At 35.8% G+C, this 19356-nt stretch overlaps 1 long non-coding RNA gene across 5 annotated transcripts in view; it reads right to left on the reverse strand.

The window, feature by feature from the left end:
• Positions 1-19356, reverse strand: part of LOC119537368 — a 379219-nt gene that overhangs the window by 77789 nt on the left and 282074 nt on the right. The gene's annotated exons all lie outside the window — the stretch shown is intronic.

A 19356-nucleotide genomic window follows, 5' to 3' on the forward strand; every position in this document is an offset into this window, starting at 1 on the left:
GACTACAGAGAAAAGGATATTCTTGTACACTGCTAGGAGGAGTATAATTGGTATACCACTATTGAGGGTAATTTGGAAATATCTATCAAATTACCCCTTGATCTAGTAATTCCTCTTCTAGGAATTTTTCTTATAGATGAACTTGCACATGCATAATGTGAAATGGTATTCACAGTTATTTATCATAGAATTGTTTGTATTTACAAAGCGCTAGAAACATCAAAAGGGGAGTAATAACATTGGTTATGTGTTGAAGGGGTTAGCAGTAATGGGGGACATTGGGAGGAAGAATAAGAGGGAGACTTTCCCTGTATATCTATCTCCATGTATTTTATTTTGAAATGTAATGAATGTATTATCCATTGAAATTTTAAAAAGAATTTAAAAGCCTTTCTATACCACCTGAAAAATACTAGATTTCCTCTTTATGGCTACGAAGACAGATAATGGGAAGAAAAAGAATTCATCTGTTTCTTGCTAAACTATTTCAGTAGTCACCTAATAAATATTGATTGAATAAATGAGACAAATGAACAATGATGCATTGCTATTTCATAATAGATACACATAAGAGATAAATTGACTTTTAGTTCCATTGTTCTTCCTCCTTGTGACATTATCTTTTTCTTCTTTCCTCCCCATCCTCCCTTCTTTCTTTTTTATTTTGATACATATGAGCTTCCACTCTTTACCCAGACCTGAAGGAAAATATTTAAAGGAAGACTTATTCTTTGTGAATAAGATACCTATATAAGTGGTTCAGAATTATTCCCATTACCTTTTACAAACTATAAAGCAGGGTCTGTATTACACCAAATAAAATGATTGAAAACTGAAAACTTTATTTATAACTTTTTTTTGTACATGTAGACAGAAGCTAGGCTGCTGAGCTCTGGGGCAAGTTCAAGAGTTTGAGATTTTTATAATTGATCCATAGATTCCTGAATATGCATATTTTCCCATGCTGACCAATTGCTTCTGTCAGATAGAAAATGCCCCATAAGAACTTAAGGGTCCAGTAAATAAAAAAAAATGTAATGTGATGTAATATAATGTAAAAAATACATTTAATGTATGTTATTAATAACAGAATATAAGATGCCTCCTGTTGTTTTCTCAATTAAGCTCTCATGGATTGTCTGTCATACATAATATAAATGATTATTATAAACTCCTTTTATCATACACTGTAATTGCCATAATTTTTCTCTTACAATTTTTTTTAATACCAGCAACAGAGGTTCAGAATAAATTTATGAGGTGTCAGATTTCTGACATAATTGGAAAACAGCAAAGATGCAATTCAGTTTGTTTGATGAAGCATTTTACAGTTTACTTATGCATTTAAGTGTATATACATGTCAGTACAAAAATAATTAATTTACCACTTTAAAAAAAGCTTTCATTGACTAAAAAATGGAGTGTTGATAAAAATTCCTATCTATAAATGACATAATTGTATGCATTTGTTTTTGGTATAGCACCTCTATTATTAAATTATTCCTTACTTTTCTAAGTAAAAATGTTTATCCTATGGATTCTTGATTTTAATAACTGATAAAATCAAGGTCAACATTATCCTAAATTTATCCCTACATGATGAGATCAAACTGCTTCATTTTTATTTCAAATTAAATTTCCTTTTTGGAAAACTAAGATAAACCTTTATATCTAGGAGAAAAAACAGAAATAATTCAAATGGGGCTAGGATCCATTTTTATCTTTACTCTGCTGCACAAAAACTTCTGGGAATGGCATCCTTTCAAACTTGGAGGCATCACTGCTCTATTTTCACATATGGTTGGAATGAGAATTCCTTTGCAATGACTGTCTGCCATTCATACATGGGAGGAGCAAGGTTTTTTTCATTATTAACAAAAAAAAGTTATATTGTCTGCCTGCCTGAGAATGTTTATGGAAAATTTGATATTTTTGCATTTGGAGTTCATTTTTGAGAGTTCATAAAATCAAACTATTGACTAGGTAACAGACATTTTACTCCCCAACAGACCCAAGTTGAAGTCCTGTATACAACTGCAACAGATCTTCACAGTTCTTCAACATATTTGTAAAACCTGAAAATGGTTTATCCTGAGAAGTGGAAGCCCTTAGAAGTTGCTTCTTGTTAATAGGACAGAGACCCTGATTTCTAAAATGGCTTTATTAAAACCTCACCTAGAAGTAGAGGAAGGATTCTTTTTTATTAAGTCTTTGGAACTCATATTTATTTTAGTTGGCAAAGCCCAATAATAATTTTGAATTTACTTTCTCTAAAATTTAAAATAAATGTAGCAAAGACTCCTAAGTAGTGACTCATGATTATATTTTCACCCATTTGTGGTGAAATAGGAATATTAGGGCAACATAAAGAGTTTTTCATTGTTAAATTGATTCAGTTTAATTTAGGATTATCCTTTACACTAAGATTTTGTCATTTCCGACTTTTAAATGTTAAAAATGTTTTCTCTTTATTACATAATGATGGTGATAGATGTTAGTTTAACATCTATCTTTTTTTTTTTCAAATAAAAGGTGGAAGTTTTCTGAGGATCTTTCTAGTTTTCATTTGGAAATTTTATTGGTTTTGAAATGTTGGGAACCTTATTTTATACAATATTAAAACATCCACATAAAAAGTGAAAATATCTGTCAAATTACCCTTTGATCTAGGTTTCAGAAATTAGTGCAAGAAACATTTAGTATACCTAATATTTCACTTTTCATTAGGACATTAAGACATTTGCTTTCAATTAACAGTTAAACAGTCTACTATATACACAAAAATGACCTAATGAATAAATTTATTCAAAATGGTCAATATATAAGATGGGGTGAATTCAGAAGGGAGTTTAACAATGGTGTGAAAAGTGATCTCATCTAGCGATGGAGGGGCTAAGGAAGAAGCTAACATTGGAAATGGTCACATTTGGCATGTCTATAAAATTATTTTGGGAGCTTGGTTTTAAGAAATGGGATTTGATGTTTAGTCAAATAAATCTACAGTTAAAGAGAGGAGAATTATCACTCTTGTAACCTTGATGAATTAAGAATGGGGTGAGAACCTGGTGATTAATGAAGGCCAAAGGTATTTAAACCTGGATTTCAATATCTTTGCTTTGTTTGCTGCTCTGGTCCTGGTGTCTAGTATGTCCTCCATAAATATTTGGTGTATGAAGAACATGAAAGAAGAAGGGGAAGGTTGCTGCTGGGACACCAGCAGTTAATTATGCAGAAAACAAAGAAGATAAATAGCTAATAAATGATTTTTTTGAAGGCCCCTTTTGATCTAGATGTGCTGCTTTGGATGTATTATGTCCCCCAAAATGCCATTATCTTTGATGCAGTCTTGTGTGGGCAGGAAACTATTGGTGTTGATTGGGTTGGAGACTTTTGATTGGATGTTGCTGTGGAGATGTGATCACTCAACTGTGGGTGAGATCTTTCATTGGTTAATTTCCATGGAGGTGTGGCCGCACCCATTCAGCATGGGCCTTGATTAGTTTACTGGAGCACTATATAAGCTCAGACAGAAGGAGCTAGCTTGCTGCAGCCAAAAGGCACACTTTGAAGAATGCACAAGAGCTGAGAGAGGAACTGCAGTTTACGGAGACATTTTGAAGACGGCCTTGAAAGCAGACTCTTGCTCCAGAGAAACTAGGAGAGGACAAACGCCCCAAGAGCAACTGAGAGTGACATTTTGGAGAGAAGCTGAACCCTAGAGAGGAACGTCCTGAAAGAAAGCCATTTTGAAACCAGAACCCCGGAGCAGACGCCAGCCATGTGCCTTCCCAGCTAACAGAGGTTTTTCAGACACCATTGGCCATCCTCCAGTGAAGGTAGCTGATTGTTGATGTATTACCTTGGACAATCTATGGCCTTAAGACTGTAACTATATAACCAAATAACACCCCTTTTATAAAAGCTAATCCATTTCTAGTGTTTTGCATTCCAGCAGTATTAGCAAACTAGAACACTAGGTAAAATAATCTTATGTGCTATCAACTGCTCTACCAATTACAGTAAAGATGGTGATTCTCAGAATTATTCATTTGAAAAGATTTTCAAATTTATGTTTGGGTTAATGGGAAAGTTCTGGTAATGGATGGTGGTGAGGGAAGCATAACACTGTGAATGTGATCAGCTGCTACAACTGGAATTTATATGATAACTAGAAGACTACAGAATTTGTGGTTTAAGAAAGTCCTAAATCCCTTAGTAATTCTAAACTAAAACTAAAGTTTTAATGAACTTTTTCCTTATGCAAATGATTTCACTTATAATTACATATTTTTGGACCTAAAATCATTATCAACTCCTTAAAATCACCAAATAATAGAGTTTGAAAGTAATTTAAAGATAATCTATATTTTTCTTCCTGTTAATATAAACTAATTTTTGAAGATCTTATTGACACACTGGCTATTTAGCATCAGACTTATTTTTAGATTGCCTGTACTTATCAAAAACAAACTGGTTGTTATGGTTTCTGAGCAGTTATTTGGCCAAATAGTCAAAATTTGTTAAGGAATAAGTATGAATGAGACTCATGAAAATTAGCCCTTTTGTCAGACTGTCCTTTTGAAGTATGATTAAATATAAGATCTTGGTTTCATTTTTCTTCAGTTTGCAGGACTTAATTTCCCCACATAATGACCCAGCAATCCCTCTTCTAGGTATATACTCCAAAGAATTGAAAGTAGGGACTCAGCCAAATATTTGTACACCAATGTTCATAGCAGCATTATTCACAAGAGCCAAAAAGTGGAAGCAACCCGAGTGTCCAGCAACAGACGAATGGATAAATAAACAACAGACAAATGGAAAATGCAGTTTATACATACAGTGGAATATTATTCAGCTCTAAAAAGGAATGAAGTTCTGATATACGCTACTGCATGGATGAACCTTAAAGACATAATGCTCAGTGAAATGTCAGACACAAAGGGGCAGACACTGTATGATTCCACTTATATGAAATTGTTAGAATATGCAAATTCATAAAGATAGAAAGCTGACCACAGGTTACAGTAAGGGTGGGGTGGGGGAGTGGGAGAATGGCAAATTAATGTTTGGGTTAATGGAAAGCTCTGGTAATGGATGGTGGTGAGGAAAGCACAACATTGTGAATGTGAATAATGCCACTGAATTGCATGCTTGGGAGTGGTTGAGATGCGAAAGTTCTTGTTGTAAATATGTTTCCACAATTAAAAAAAAAAAGAGTGAGAGACACTAAAGAGACAATAACAACTAAAAGCAACACATTATCTTGGACTGGATCTAATAGTCAAAGAGAAAATGGCCCAAAAGGACATTATTGAGACATATGAAAAATATTGGAACACACTGCGAGCTTGGTATTAATATCAAATTTCCTGAACTTGATAACTGTATTTAAGGTGGTTGTATAAGTGAGTATCCTTGTTCTTAGGAAAATTACAAGGAAATATTAAGTGTTAAAAGAGCATGATGTATACAATCTACTCTCATGTTTAGAAAGTAGAGAATTATAATTATATAGAGAGACAGGTAGATGGATGGATAGATAGAAAAAGAACATATGAAAAAGAAAAAGAAAGAAAGAAAAGAAGGAAAGAGAAAGAAAGAAAGATAGAAAGAAAACGAAGGAAGAAAGAAAAGGAAGGAAGAAGGGAAGAAAGAAAAGAGAGGCAAAGGTGGGAAAATGTTAAAAGTTGGTGGATCTGAGTGGGGGTTATGTTGGAGATCTCTTATGGGTTTTGTATTATTTTTCAACTGCCCTGTAAGTTTGAAATTATTTCAAAATAACAAGTTTATTAAAATTTCTTCATATGCCAATTAAAATGTTTTCCATATACAACTTCATGGGCTATTGCCATAAGAGAATGGCATTGATGTTTTGATTATTTAATCCTCCAATGGACAAAAGCCCATACAGTTCTAACAAATAAAAATTTTGATGTAGAATATATATGTGGTATATAGACAACACAGGACTATTTCTGTGGGGAATTGTAATTTTCAGCAGTATATTTGCTCTGACCAGTTCATTTCATGTTTGTATATTTATGTTTTTTCCCCTTGTCTCAACACATGAGATATAGTACTCACTAATTACTTCTATTGTGTATGCTAGACATTTGAAAGTATGTGGTCTTGCAAACCATGAAGCAGAGCGGAATTCTTTAAAGCATAAATTTAGTGACATACAGTTGCTTCAAATTATATCTTCTATTCTGGGAGCCAAAAGAAATGTAATGGTATAATAGAGACTATTTCCTTTTCTATACATAATTAAAGGTTCCTGGAAAACACTTATAAAATGATCTTTCTGATTCAGCAGAGGAACTGGGGTTTGGGAAGTATATTGTTTCCCTGAAAGCTTAATGCTTATGAAATGTGTACATACATACCTGCCAATAGTTGTTAGAAAAAATCATGGAAACAAAGAAGGAAATTCACTTTATCAAATTGTCAGTGATGATACCAATTTAGCTGTTCAACATGTTCTTGATGTTCTATTTTTGACTACAGTGTTCCTCCACCAATGCTGTCTGGTATTCCCCAGCCAGTGGGTCTTGCTAGTTTACCGAGGACTTGAATGCAATGTTCACCAATTAACCATTCATGCCTTCTCTCATGTGGGGGCTGGTCTTCTCCCTTGACTCCATCTTATTTCTGAAGGATGAAGTTACTGTCACCCCATTCCTCCTATACCCAATTCTCTCTTCACTGCTGTTGATTTTTTCAACACATCCCCTATGTCACTTTTCACCAAAGTATGCCTTGCTAGTCTGTGGAGATTTAAGATTGTTTATGTCTACACTCAAATCAATGGAGTGAGTATGCTAATAAGATCCTGTTAGGGAGTGTGCTATCATTATTTCACAAGTTTTAAGTAACATGTTTCTAGACTTTCTAAAAATAGAGCACATATCACACAAATAGCTTATATTAAGCAAACTATCATTTAATCCAACCATAAATTATGGAACCTTTATAAAAGCATTCCCCCTGTGTTTTCCTCTTTCTGGGCTGAGGAAGGTGTGGACATGCAGGAAGACGGAGACATGAGAGAAAAGGGGAGTCTTTTCCAACTCTATCCTTACACATCGAGTCTCCTGACATGGAACAGGAGTTACTGGTATGTACGGAGAGAAGTAATCTTTATCAGGGGACTTTTTCATGTAAAGTTAAATCGTATCCAGCTGCTCTTCCTGTTTTCATTTTACATTTGAATGTTTACTATTTTACTGAGCTTGGAAAGCAGCTATTGAGTATTCATGACCATTTCTAAAAAGGAACTTTTTCTGTGCTTAATAACTAAAGCATCAACTGTCCAGGACACCAGAGATCATATCTGTCTATTTAGTACTGAATTTCTAGAATTCAGTTCAGTTCTTGGCACCTAGTAGGTGCTCAATAAATACTTAAGGGAATACAGAAGATCTTTGCTCTTCTAATTGAACAAATAAATAACAATGAAAGGCAAAAAATTTAATCGCTTTTCAATGTGCATGTATAAATATTTTATATAATATATAATCAAAGCCTTTTTATTGTTATTTGCTTTTTTTTCCCCTAAATTTATTATATTGGAGACAGAGAACACTTATAAGAGGAACAATTTGTAGATTTTCTATTGCATTAAAGATACATGGATTATAATGTTTTCATTTTTGAGGCCTTGTCCGCATAAATTGTTTTGATCTAACTGACTAGACAATTTCACATAGTTCAAAATTCAAAACATGTAGAAAGTTTTCTCTCCTACCCTTGACTTCAGGACATCTAGTTACCCTCCTCAAAGGCAATGCCATTAGTTTCTTTTGTAGTTTTTCAGAAATAATTTATGCTTTTAAAATGTAATACAATGTTTTATAGAGCTTTCTATATCAATACATATAGTGCATCCCCATTCTTTTTATGGCTGCATGTTTCATTGTATGGATCTACAAAAATTTATTTAAATAATTCTTTTTAATGGACATGTAAGTTATTTGCAGTATTTTAATTATAAGCAGTGATGCCACGAATAACTTTGTATATATACCATTTTGCATATGTGGGTATTTCCTAGAATAAATTCATAGATGTAGAATTTCTGTATTAAATGTATATGCATTTGTCATTTTGATATTTTCCAAATTGCCTAAAGGATAGATTTCAATAATTTTTTTCCTTAACAATTTGCTTGACTCAAACTATTCTATAAGCTGACTTTAAAAAAATATTTTGTAGTCATATCCTGGAAAATTGAATCCCGCAGTCATCCATAGATGGGATAAGCAGCTATCTCTGTGGAGTGATTTAAGGAGCACTGAATGTCTTACCTGCCCAAATGTCTGGAAGTCATTAGCCTGTCATGCTATCACTAGAGTAATTCCTTACAGGCTTTCTATATAATAATCATATCCACTGCTTTTTTTTGTTACAATAATTAGTTACTTGTATTCATATCTTCATAAACTAAAAAAGGCCTCTCCAGCACTTCCCTTTTTCTTGTGTATACTTCCTCCTTATCTACTGAAAGGATCAACTGTAAGGGCAGATGAATTTTACTCTGAAAAAAAAGGATGTTGGGCTCTATGGGCACGTGCTGACCACAAAAAGCATTGAAAAAGATGCAGGAACTCTGGTTCTACTTAAAATTTGAAGATTGACTTAGAATTGGTCATTTCTGTTTCAACTAAACAGCAGTTGTCAGTTGTGGCCATTTGGGAAGGAAGATCTTTTTCTAAGGGTTACAGTGTTTGCTAGTTCTTTTTCTTGTTCATTGAAGAAGGCTACTAATATTTCAGGAGAACCATACACTGTCTCAGAGGGTATTGATATGGATGGAATAAGAATGAGAAGTACAAGGAGAATAGCAGAAAGGGATCTCTGTAGAAAAAGGAAGTAGGATGAAAGGAATATGCAACCTGCTTAATAAACAGCACATTTAAATTTTAGTGTCATCCAATATCAGAGAATCAGACATCCCTGCAGCTCACCTCTAATAGTATCAGAGTAGTTGGCTCCGCAGCCACAACAGACTAACCCATTCAGGGCTGGTTGAAATGGAGACCCACGTTCATAAGGCAGCTGATTCCAACTCAGTACTAGCATTTTGCTTTTATTGTGCTACATGTTTAATACCTGCATGAATGGCTTTCTAACACTTTTCATATCATATTATTCTATGAAGATGATTTTATGTGCACCAGAGCCACCAGTTTTTAATTATTCCTATGCTGCAAATGGGAAATTGAGTATCAGGGAAAACTCGGGGGCCTGAGCAAATAATAAAAAGGCTTTGGACAGAATAAGATTATGAACACAAGATTCTACTTTCCATTGCTAATTTCTGTCACTAAACTCCAGTGACTTCCTATGAAAAACATTTTTTCTTCTCTTCTTGATAGTTTGTATTTTTTGGTTGTCATATATGAAAAAATACTTATGATATGAGAAGAGAGTCATCTTTTTTGAGATCTGTGATTTCAGCTGATGTAAAGCTGCTCTACAAGAATTTCTTGTTGGGTCAACAAGCCTGTGTGTGTTTTGGTGTGGAACTGAGAGTGCTAATGCCTAATCCATTCAGAATATCTGTTGCAGGGATGTTGAGAATGCCAGGTGATAAATTGATAGCAGTAGAAGAGGTCGGAATGTTAGGAGGAATCTGAGTTTAGTTTCATCTCTGTCACTTTTTTTTAGACATATTACTTCACATCTCCAAGCCTCAGTTTCCTCATCTGTAAAATGAAGAATAATAGTTGCAACTCATAATTTTGTAAGGACTAAATAGGGCAATTTATATTAACAACCTTCTATAATGCCCAACTCCTTAGGGTTCCTTAAATGTTAGTCCCTATTTGTCTGCTTCCTGACCTAACAGATACAGGTAATTGAAGTTTTAATAGGTATGCTTATATGTTCCAGCAAGGGTATACGATGGCTACAATTTGGCAATTGGGCCCAATGTTTTTCATTAATAATTTGATAATAGGGAAATATTTGTTTCCTTTTTAATGAGAAGTATTTTGAAGCTAATAAAGTTTTCTTTTTCTTTCTTCCATTCTATGCACTATTTCTTGACCATCTTGAGAACAAGTGGCCTACAAACATATTGGAAAATTGCACATCATTGTGAATGTACTAAATGTCACTAATGGTAATTTTACATTATTTGCATTGTACCACAATTAAAAAAAGGAAGAACAAAAAAAAATAGAAACAAATATTGTTCTTCCTTAAAACAATATTGGCAAAACCAGTGGTTCCAGATAAATAGCATCTATTCATATTCATTTCTTTATAGCTAAAAATAAATGAAACAAAAAAGATAAATGGCTGAAGAGTTTGGATCATGAAGAATATTTTTTAAAAACCTATTTACTATAAAGATGTTCATCACAGAATTTTTTATAATAGTGAAAGACTGAAATCAATCTAAATGGCTCACATTAGGGAAATGGGTAGCAATAATAATTAAGATTTTTTTTGCACACTTACTTTGAACCAGTACACTTTTAAGTACTTTATATGCATTAACACATTTAATCCTGATAATAAACTGTAAGGTAGGTAGTACTTTTATTCACATTTTATAGATGAGGAGATAGGCACAGAAATGTTTGTGAATTGCCCAGAGTCACATGGCTGGTAATTAATTGGCAGAGCAGGATCCCTACCAAGGTGTGTGGTTTTGGAATCCAAATTTGATGTATTGAGATAATGTAGTATTTTGTAACCCTTTAAATGATGCTTATACACATTTTTTGGATGACACAAACATGATTATAATGTAAACAAGCAAAAACTATGGAATAAAAATTCTATTTACAATATAGTCTCAACTTGGTAAAAAATCTGTGGAAGAAACACTGAAAGAAAATGTTTATGGTGGTTGTCTCTGGAAGGATTATGATGCTTTGTTTTCTGTTGTACATATTTTTGATGCTTTAAAAAAATTCTTCAATTAATTATGTTCATTTTATACTTGGAAAAAATAAAAACTATTTATAATAGCATCTTATTTAACATTTTTATGAATCTATAAATTATTCCACATAAATGGAATATTGTATTAATTTTGAAAGGATCACCCATAAGATAATTTAATCCAATTTTTCAATCAATGCTTAAATCCATTCAACAACACCCATTTCAACAGATGTTTAAGTTATATTTGAACACTCCTCTGCTGATGAAAAACTACCTCTCAAAGCAGTACAATCCACTTATAAACCATTCTTACTCTGAGAACTTCCAAAGCCTAATCTTTTTTTCTTTTCATCATTTTATTGAGATATATTCACATACCACGCAGTCATACAAAACAAATCGTACTTTCGATTGTTTACAGTACCATTACATAGTTGTACATTCATCACCTAAATCAATCCCTGACACCTTCATTAGCACACACACAAAAATAACAAGAATAATAATTAGAGTGAAAAAGAGCAATTGAAGTAAAAAAGAACACTGGGTACCTTTGTCTGTTTGTTTCCTTCCCCTATTTTTCTACTCATCCATCCATAAACTAGACAAAGTGGAGTGTGGTCCTTATGGCTTTCCCAATCCCATTGTCACCCCTCATAAGCTACATTTTTATACAACTGTCTTCGAGATTCATGGGTTCTGGGTTGTAGTTTGATAGTTTCAGGTATCCACCACCAGCTACCCCAATTCTTTAGAACCTAAAAAGGGTTGTCTAAAGTGTGCGTAAGAGTGCCCTCCAGAGTGACCTCTCGGCTCATTTTGGAATCTCTCTGCCACTGAAGCTTATTTCATTTCCTTTCACATCCACCTTTTGGTCAAGAAGATGTTCTCCGTCCCACGATGCCAGGTCTACATTCCTCCCCGGGAGTCATATTCTACGTTGCCAGGGAGATTCACTCCCCTGGGTGTCTGATCCCACGTAGCGGGGAGGGCAGTGATTTCACCTTTCAAGTTGGCTTAGCCAGAGAGAGAGGGCTACATCTGAGCAACAAAGAGGCATTCAGGAGGAGACTCTTAGGCACAAATATAGGGAGGCCTAGCCTCTCCTTTGCAGCAACCATCTTCCCAAGGGTAAAACTTATGGTAGAGGGCTCAACCCATCAAACCACCAGTCCCCTATGTCTGTGGTCATGTTAGCAACCATGGAGGTGGGTTAGGCGAATACCCCTGCACTCTCCACAGGCTCCTCAAGGGGGCACTACATCTTTTTTTTTTTCCTTGTTTTTCTTTCTTTCTTTTTTTTTTTTTAACTTTCCCTTCTTTTTTAAATCAACTGTATGAAAAAAAAAGTTAAAAAGAAAACAAACATACAATAAAACAACATTTCAAAGAGACCATAACAAGGGAGTAAGAAAAAGACAACTAACCTAAGATAACTGCTTAACTTCCAACATGTTCCTACTTTACCCCAAGAAAGTTACATAATATAGCAACATTTCTGTGAACTTGTTCCTACTATATCCATCAGAATTTAACAGACCATAGTCATTTCTGGGCATCCCCAGAACGTTAAATAGCTTATCTGTTCTTATTGGATTATTGTTCCCCCTTCCTTAATTGCTCTCTATTGCTAGTTCCCCTACATTCTACATTATAAACCATTTGTTTTACATTTTTCAAAGTTCACATTAGTGGTAGCATATAATATTTCTCTTTTTGTGCCTGGCTTATTTCGCTCAGCATTATGTCTTCAAGGTTCATCCATGTTGTCATATGTTTCACGAAATCGTTCCTTCTTACTGCCGCGTAGTATTCCATCGTGTGTATATACCACATTTTATTTATCCACTCATCTGTTGAAGGACATTTGGGTTGTTTCCATCTCTTGGCAATTGTGAATAATGCTGCTATGAACATTGGCGTGCAGATATCTGTTCGTGTCACTGCTTTCCGATCTTCTGGGTATATACTGAGAAGTGCAATCGCTGGATCGAATGGTAGCTCTATATCTAGTTTTCTAAGGAACTGCCAGACTGACTTCCAGAGTGGCTGAACCATTATACAGTCCCACCAACAATGAATAAGAGTTCCAATTTCTCCACATCCCCTCCAGCATTTGTAGTTTCCTGTTTGTTTAATGGCAGCCATTCTAACCGGTGTTAGATGGTATCTCATTGTGGTTTTAATTTGCATTTCTCTAATAGCTAGTGAAGCTGAACATTTTTTCATGTGTTTCTTGGCCATTTGTATTTCCTCTTCAGAGAACTGTCTTTTCATATCTTTTGCCCATTTTATAATTGGGCTGTCTGTACTATTGTCATTGAGTTGTAGGATTTCTTTGTATATGCAAGATATCAGTCTTTTGTCAGATACATGGTTTCCAAAAATTTTTTCCCATTGAGTTGGCTGCCTCTTTACCTTTTTGAGAAATTCCTTTGAGGTGCAGAAACTTCTAAGCTTGAGGAGTTCCCATTTATCTATTTTCTCTTTTGTTGCTTGTGCTTTGGGTGTAAAGTCTAGGAAGTGGCCGCCTAATACAAGGTCTTGAAGATGTTTTCCTACATTATCTTCTAGGAGTTTTATGGTACTTTCTTTTATATTGAGATCTTTGGTCTATTTTGAGTTAATTTTTGTGTAGGGGGTGAGGTAGGGGTCCTCTTTCATTCTTTTGGATATGGATATCCAACTCTCCCAGCCCCATTTGTTGAAAAGACCATTATGGCTCAGTTCAGTGACTTTGGGGGCCTTATCAAAGATCAGTCGGCCATAGATCTGAGGGTCTATCTCTGAATTCTCAATTCGATTCCATTGATCTATATGTCTATCTTTGTGCCAGTACCATGCTGTTTTGGCAACTGTGGCTTTATAATAAGCTTCAAAGTCTGGGAGTGTAAGTCCTCCCACTTCGTTTTTCTTTTTTAGAGTGTCTTTAGCAATTCGAGGCATCTTCCTTTTCCAAATAAATTTGATAGCTAGCTTTTCCAAGTCTGCAAAGTAGGTTGTTGGAATTTTGATTGGGATTGCATTGAATCTGTAGATGAGTTTGGGTAGAATTGACATCTTAATGACATTTAGCCTTCCTATCCATGAACATGGATTATTTTTCCATCTTTTAAGGTCCCCTTCTATTTCTTTTAGTAGAGTTATGTAGTTTTCTTTGTATAGGTCTTTTACATCTTTGGTTAAGTTTATTCCTAGGTACTTGATTTTTTTAGTTGCTATTGAAAATGGTATCTTTTTCTTGAGTGTCTCTTCAGTTTGTTCATTTCTAGCATATAGAAACATTACTGACTTATGTGCATTAATCTTGTATCCCGCTACTTTGCTAAATTTGTTTATTAGCTCTAGTAGGTGTATCGTCGATTTCTCAGGGTTTTCTAGATATAAGATCATATCATCTGCAAACAATGACAGTTTTACTTCTTCTTTTCCAATTTGGATGCCTTTTATTTCTTTGTCTTGCCGGATTGCCCTGGCTAGCACTTCCAGCACAATGTTGAATAACAGTGGTGACAGCGGGCATCCTTGTCTTGTTCCTGATCTTAGAGGGAAGGCTTTCAGTCTCTCACCATTGAGTACTATGCTGGCTGTGGGTTTTTCATATATGCTCTTTATCATGTTGAGGAAGTTTCCTTCAATTCCTACCTTTTGAAGTGTTTTTATCAAAAAGGGATGTTGGATTTTGTCAAATGCTTTTTCAGCATCTGTTGAGATGATCAATTGATTTTTCCCTTTCGAGTTTTTAATGTGTTGTAATACATTGATTGTTTTTCTTATGTTGAACCATCCTTGCATGCCTGGAATGAACCCCACTTGGTCATGGTGTATGATTTTTTTAATGTGTCTTTGGATTCGATTTGCAAGTATTTTGTTGAGGATTTTTGCATCTATATTCATTAGGGAGATTGGCTGGTAGTTTTCCTTTTTTGTAGCATCTTTGCCTGGTTTTGGTATTAGATTGATGTTAGCTTCATAAAATGAGTTAGGTAGTGTTCCCTTTTCTTCAATGTTTTGAAAGAGTTTGAGTAAGATTGGTGTCAGGTCTTTCTGGAAAGTTTGGTAGAATTCCCCTGTGAAGCCATCTGGCCCTGGGCATTTATTTGTGGGAAGATTTTTGATGACTGATTGGATCTCTTTGCTTGTGATGGGTTGGTTGAGGTCTTCTGTTTCTTCTCTGGTCAGTCTAGGTTGTTCATATGTTTCCAGGAAATTGTCCATTTCTTCTACATTGTCCAGTTTGTTGCCATACAGTTGTTCATAGTATCCTCTTATAATTTTTTTAATTTCTTCAGGATCTGCAGTTATGTCACCTTTTTCATTCATTATTTTGTTTATTTGGGTCTTCTCTCTTTTTGATTTTGTCAGTCTAGCTAGGGGCTTGTCAATCTTGTTGATCTTCTCAAAGAACCAACTTTTGGTGATATTTATCCTCTCTATTGTTTTTTTGTTCTCTATGTCATTTATTTCTGCTTTAATCCTTGTTATTTCTTTTCTTCTACTTAGTTTAGGATTGGTTTGCTGTTCATTTTCTAGCTTCTTCAGTTGATCCATTAGTTCTTTGACTTTGGCTCTTTCTTCCTTTTTAATATATGCGTTTAGTGCTATAAATTTCCCCCTTAGCACTGCTTTTGCTGCATCCCATAGATTTTGGTATGTTGTGTTCTCATTTTCATTCGTCTCTATATATTTAGCAATTTCTCTTGCTATTTCTTCTTTAACCCACTGATTGTTTAGGAGTGTGTTGTTTAACCTCCAGGTATTTGTGAATTTTCTAAGTCTCTGATGGTTATTGACTTCTAATTGTATTCCATTGTGGTCAGAGAATGTGCTTTGAATAATTTCAATCTTTTTAAATTTATTGAGGCTTGTTTTATGTCCCAGCATATGATCTATTCTGGAGAAAGTTCCGTGAGCACTAGAAAAGTATGTGTATCCTGGTGATTTGGGATGTAATGTCCTGTATATGTCTGTTAAATCTAATTCATTCATCAGATTGTTTAGGTTTTCAGTTTCCTTATTGGTCTTCTGTCTGGTTGATCTATCTATAGGAGAGAGTGATGTGTTGAAGTCTCCCACAATTATTGTGGAAACATCAATTGCTTCCTTTAGTTTTGCCAGTGTTTCTCTCATGTATTTTGTGGCACCTTGATTGGGTGCATAGACATTTATGATTGTTATTTCTTTTTGCTGAATTGCCCCTTTTATTAGTACGTAGTGGCCTTCTTTGTCTCTCAAAACATCCCTGCATTTGAAGTCTATTTTATCTGAGATTAATATTGCTACACCTGCTTTCTTTTGGCTGTAGCTTGCATGAAATATTTTTTTCCATCCTTTCACTTTCAGTTTCTTTGTGTCCCTGTGTCTAAGATGAGTCTCTTGTATGCAACATATTGATGGTTCATTTTTTTTGATCCATTCTGCGAATCTATATCTTTTAATTGGGGAGTTTAATCCATTTGTATTCAACGTTATAACCGTGAAGGCATTTCTTGAATCGGCCATCTTATCCTTTGGTTTATGTTTGCCATATTTTTCCCTCTCTCTATTAATATCCTTTATTGTACCCATACCGAATGTCTTTAGTACTGAACCTTTCTCCAAGTCTCTCTGTCCTGTCTTTGTTTCTCTGTCTGTAGGGCTCCCTTTAGTATCTCCAGTAGGGCAGGTCTCTTGTTAGCAAATTCTCTCAGCATTTGTTTGTCTGTGAAAAATTTAAGCTCTCCCTCAAATTTGAAGGAGAGCTTTGCTGGATAAAGTATTCTTGGCTGGAAATTTTTCTCACTCAGAATTTTAAATATATCGTGCCACTGCCTTCTCGCCTCCATGGTGGCTGCTGAGTAGTCACTACGTAGTCTTATGCTGTTTCCTTTGTATGTGGTGAATTGCTTTTCTCTTGTTGCTTTCAGAACTTGCTCCTTCCCTTCTGTGTTTGACAGTGTGATCAGTATATGTCTCGGAGTGGGTTTATTTGGATTTATTCTATTTGGGGTTCGCTGAGCATTTATGATTTGTGTATTTATGTTGTTTAGAAGATTTGGGAAGTTTTCCCCAACAATTTCTTTGAATACTCTTCCCATACCTTTACCCTTTTCTTCCCCTTCTGGGACACCAATGAGTCTTATATTTGGACGTTTCATATTATCTATCATATCCCTGAGGTCCATTTTGATTTTTTCAATTTTTTTCCCCATTCTTTCTTTTATGCTTTCATTTTCCATTCTGTCATCTTCCAGGTCACTGATTCGTTGTTCAGCTTCCTCTAGTCTTGTACTGTGAGTGTCCAGAGTCTTTTTAATTTGGTCAACAGTTTCTTTAATTTCCATAAGATCATCCATTTTTTTGTTTAGTCTTGCAATGTCTTCTTTATGCTCTTCTAGAGTCTTCTTGATTTCCTTTGTCTCCCGTACTATGGTCTCATTGTTCATCTTTAGTTCTTTGAGTAGCTGCTCTAGGTGCTGTGTCTCTTCTGGTCTTTTGATTTGGGTGCTTGGGCTTGGGTTATCCATATCGTCTGGTTTTTTCATATGCTTTATAATTTTCTGTTGTTTTTGGCCTCGTGGCATTTGCTGAACTTGAAAGGGTTCTTTTAGGGTTTGTAGACCTATTGAAGTCCTTATCTCTAATTTATCAGATCTACAGCTTCGTGGAGTACACTTTCTCTAACTAACCAGCAGGTGGCGTCCACGAGCCACCTGTTCTCCACAAGCCAGTTCTCCCCTGCTTAGACTTTTTGGTGAGTGGGGGAGTGAGTCTTGTGGGGCCCAATTGGTGTACCAAGCTTGCGTGTGTAGTTGGTGTTGCCTGCCCTGTATGTGGGGCATGTTTCTGGGCAGTCAGGGAGGGGAGGTGGCCCTAACAATCAAATCTCCCTGATGATCCTAGAGTTTTAAAGCTGCTGCAATAGTCTAATCCTTCAGTTCAGTCCTGCCACAGTTTGTCTCTGCCACTGACCCACAAGTCCTTGGTATTGGCGTATGGCTCCTGAGACTTGCAAGTGGGCCCCTCTTCCAGGCCGTGCACCCCGGGTCCTCTGTTGAGAGATGACTGTGCTATGTCACAGGTGTGTGCCATCCCCCCGGGCAGTTCTGGGCTGCTGGGCTGTGTAGGGAGGCTCCCAGTCTGCTCAAATGATGGCTGAGTGGGGCTTTGTTAATTCACACTGCTCCACCTTCCCAACTCTGGGACAATCAGCTGAGGTTGCAGGGAAGGCTAATGTCCACGCCCAGTTTTGTGGTGTGTGCCTGTTATTTGAAGCACTTCCGTCACACTGGGTTGTCTGGGGCAGCTCTGGGCTATGGGGCTGGCGATGGGCAGGAGTGTTTCCTGTCCACCAGGATGGTGGCTGTGAGCGGACACCCCCCTTTTCTTGGGAAGTTGTGGTGTTTAGTGAATTTTCTCAGCCACTGGATTATTGCCTTTTGTCTCAGAGCTCTGTTAGTTCTGCTCTTGACTTGACGTGCCCAAATTGAAAGTCTTTGAAGCTTTCTGTATTGGGCTTAGATTTCGCTGATCTCAGCAGTTCGACATTTTCATGAGTGTTGTATGAAGTATGCCCAAAGACAGATTGCTCTGTGGTGTCCAGTCCACGCAGTTCCTGGCTTTCTACCTACTTCCCTGGAGGAGTAACTAAAACATACAGCTCAGCAGTCTGCCATCTTGCCCCGCCTCCCCCAAAGCCTAATCTTTATGAAAAGAACATTTTTTTAAAAATTCAGTTTTATTGAGATATATTCATATATCATACAATCATCCGTGATGTACAATCAGCTGTTACCGTCATCTAGTTGTGCATTCATCACCCCAATCTACTTTTTGAACATTTTCCTTATACCAGAAAAAGTGAAAATAAGAATAAAAATAAAAGTAAAAAAGAACACCCAAATCATTCCCTCCCACCCTATTTTTCATTTAGGTTTTGTCCCCATTTTTCTATTCATCCATCCATACACTGAATAAAGGGAGTGTGATCCATAAGGCTTTCACAGTCACACTGTCACCCCTTGTAAGCTACATTGTTATAAAATCATCTTCAAGAGTCAAGACTACTGGGTTGGATTTTGATAGTTTCAGGTATTTACTTCTAGCTATTCCAACACATTAAAACCTAAAAAGGGTTATCTATATAGTATGTAAGAATGCCCACAAGAGTGATCTCTCGACTTCGTTTGGAATCTCTCAGCCACTGAAGCTTTGTTTCATTTTGTATCCCCCTTTTGGTCAAGAAGATGGAAAAGAACTTTTTTTTAAATTTTTCTAAATTTTATGCATGCTAATCAAATGGTCTTGGCCCCCAGCTCTGGAAGATGACCTGATTACCTGGGCGCACACTCTATTCCTTCCTGAACCACCCTGAGTATCATCCTCTCTCCTGCCTACAACCACTTTCTGGTCTGCCAATTTGTGAGGATGTACTTCTTGCATTCTTCCTGCTTACACAACCATGACTAGTTATTT

The sequence above is a fragment of the Choloepus didactylus genome, chromosome 1 (genome assembly GCF_015220235.1).
Source record: "Choloepus didactylus isolate mChoDid1 chromosome 1, mChoDid1.pri, whole genome shotgun sequence".
Lineage (NCBI taxonomy): Eukaryota > Metazoa > Chordata > Mammalia > Pilosa > Megalonychidae > Choloepus > Choloepus didactylus.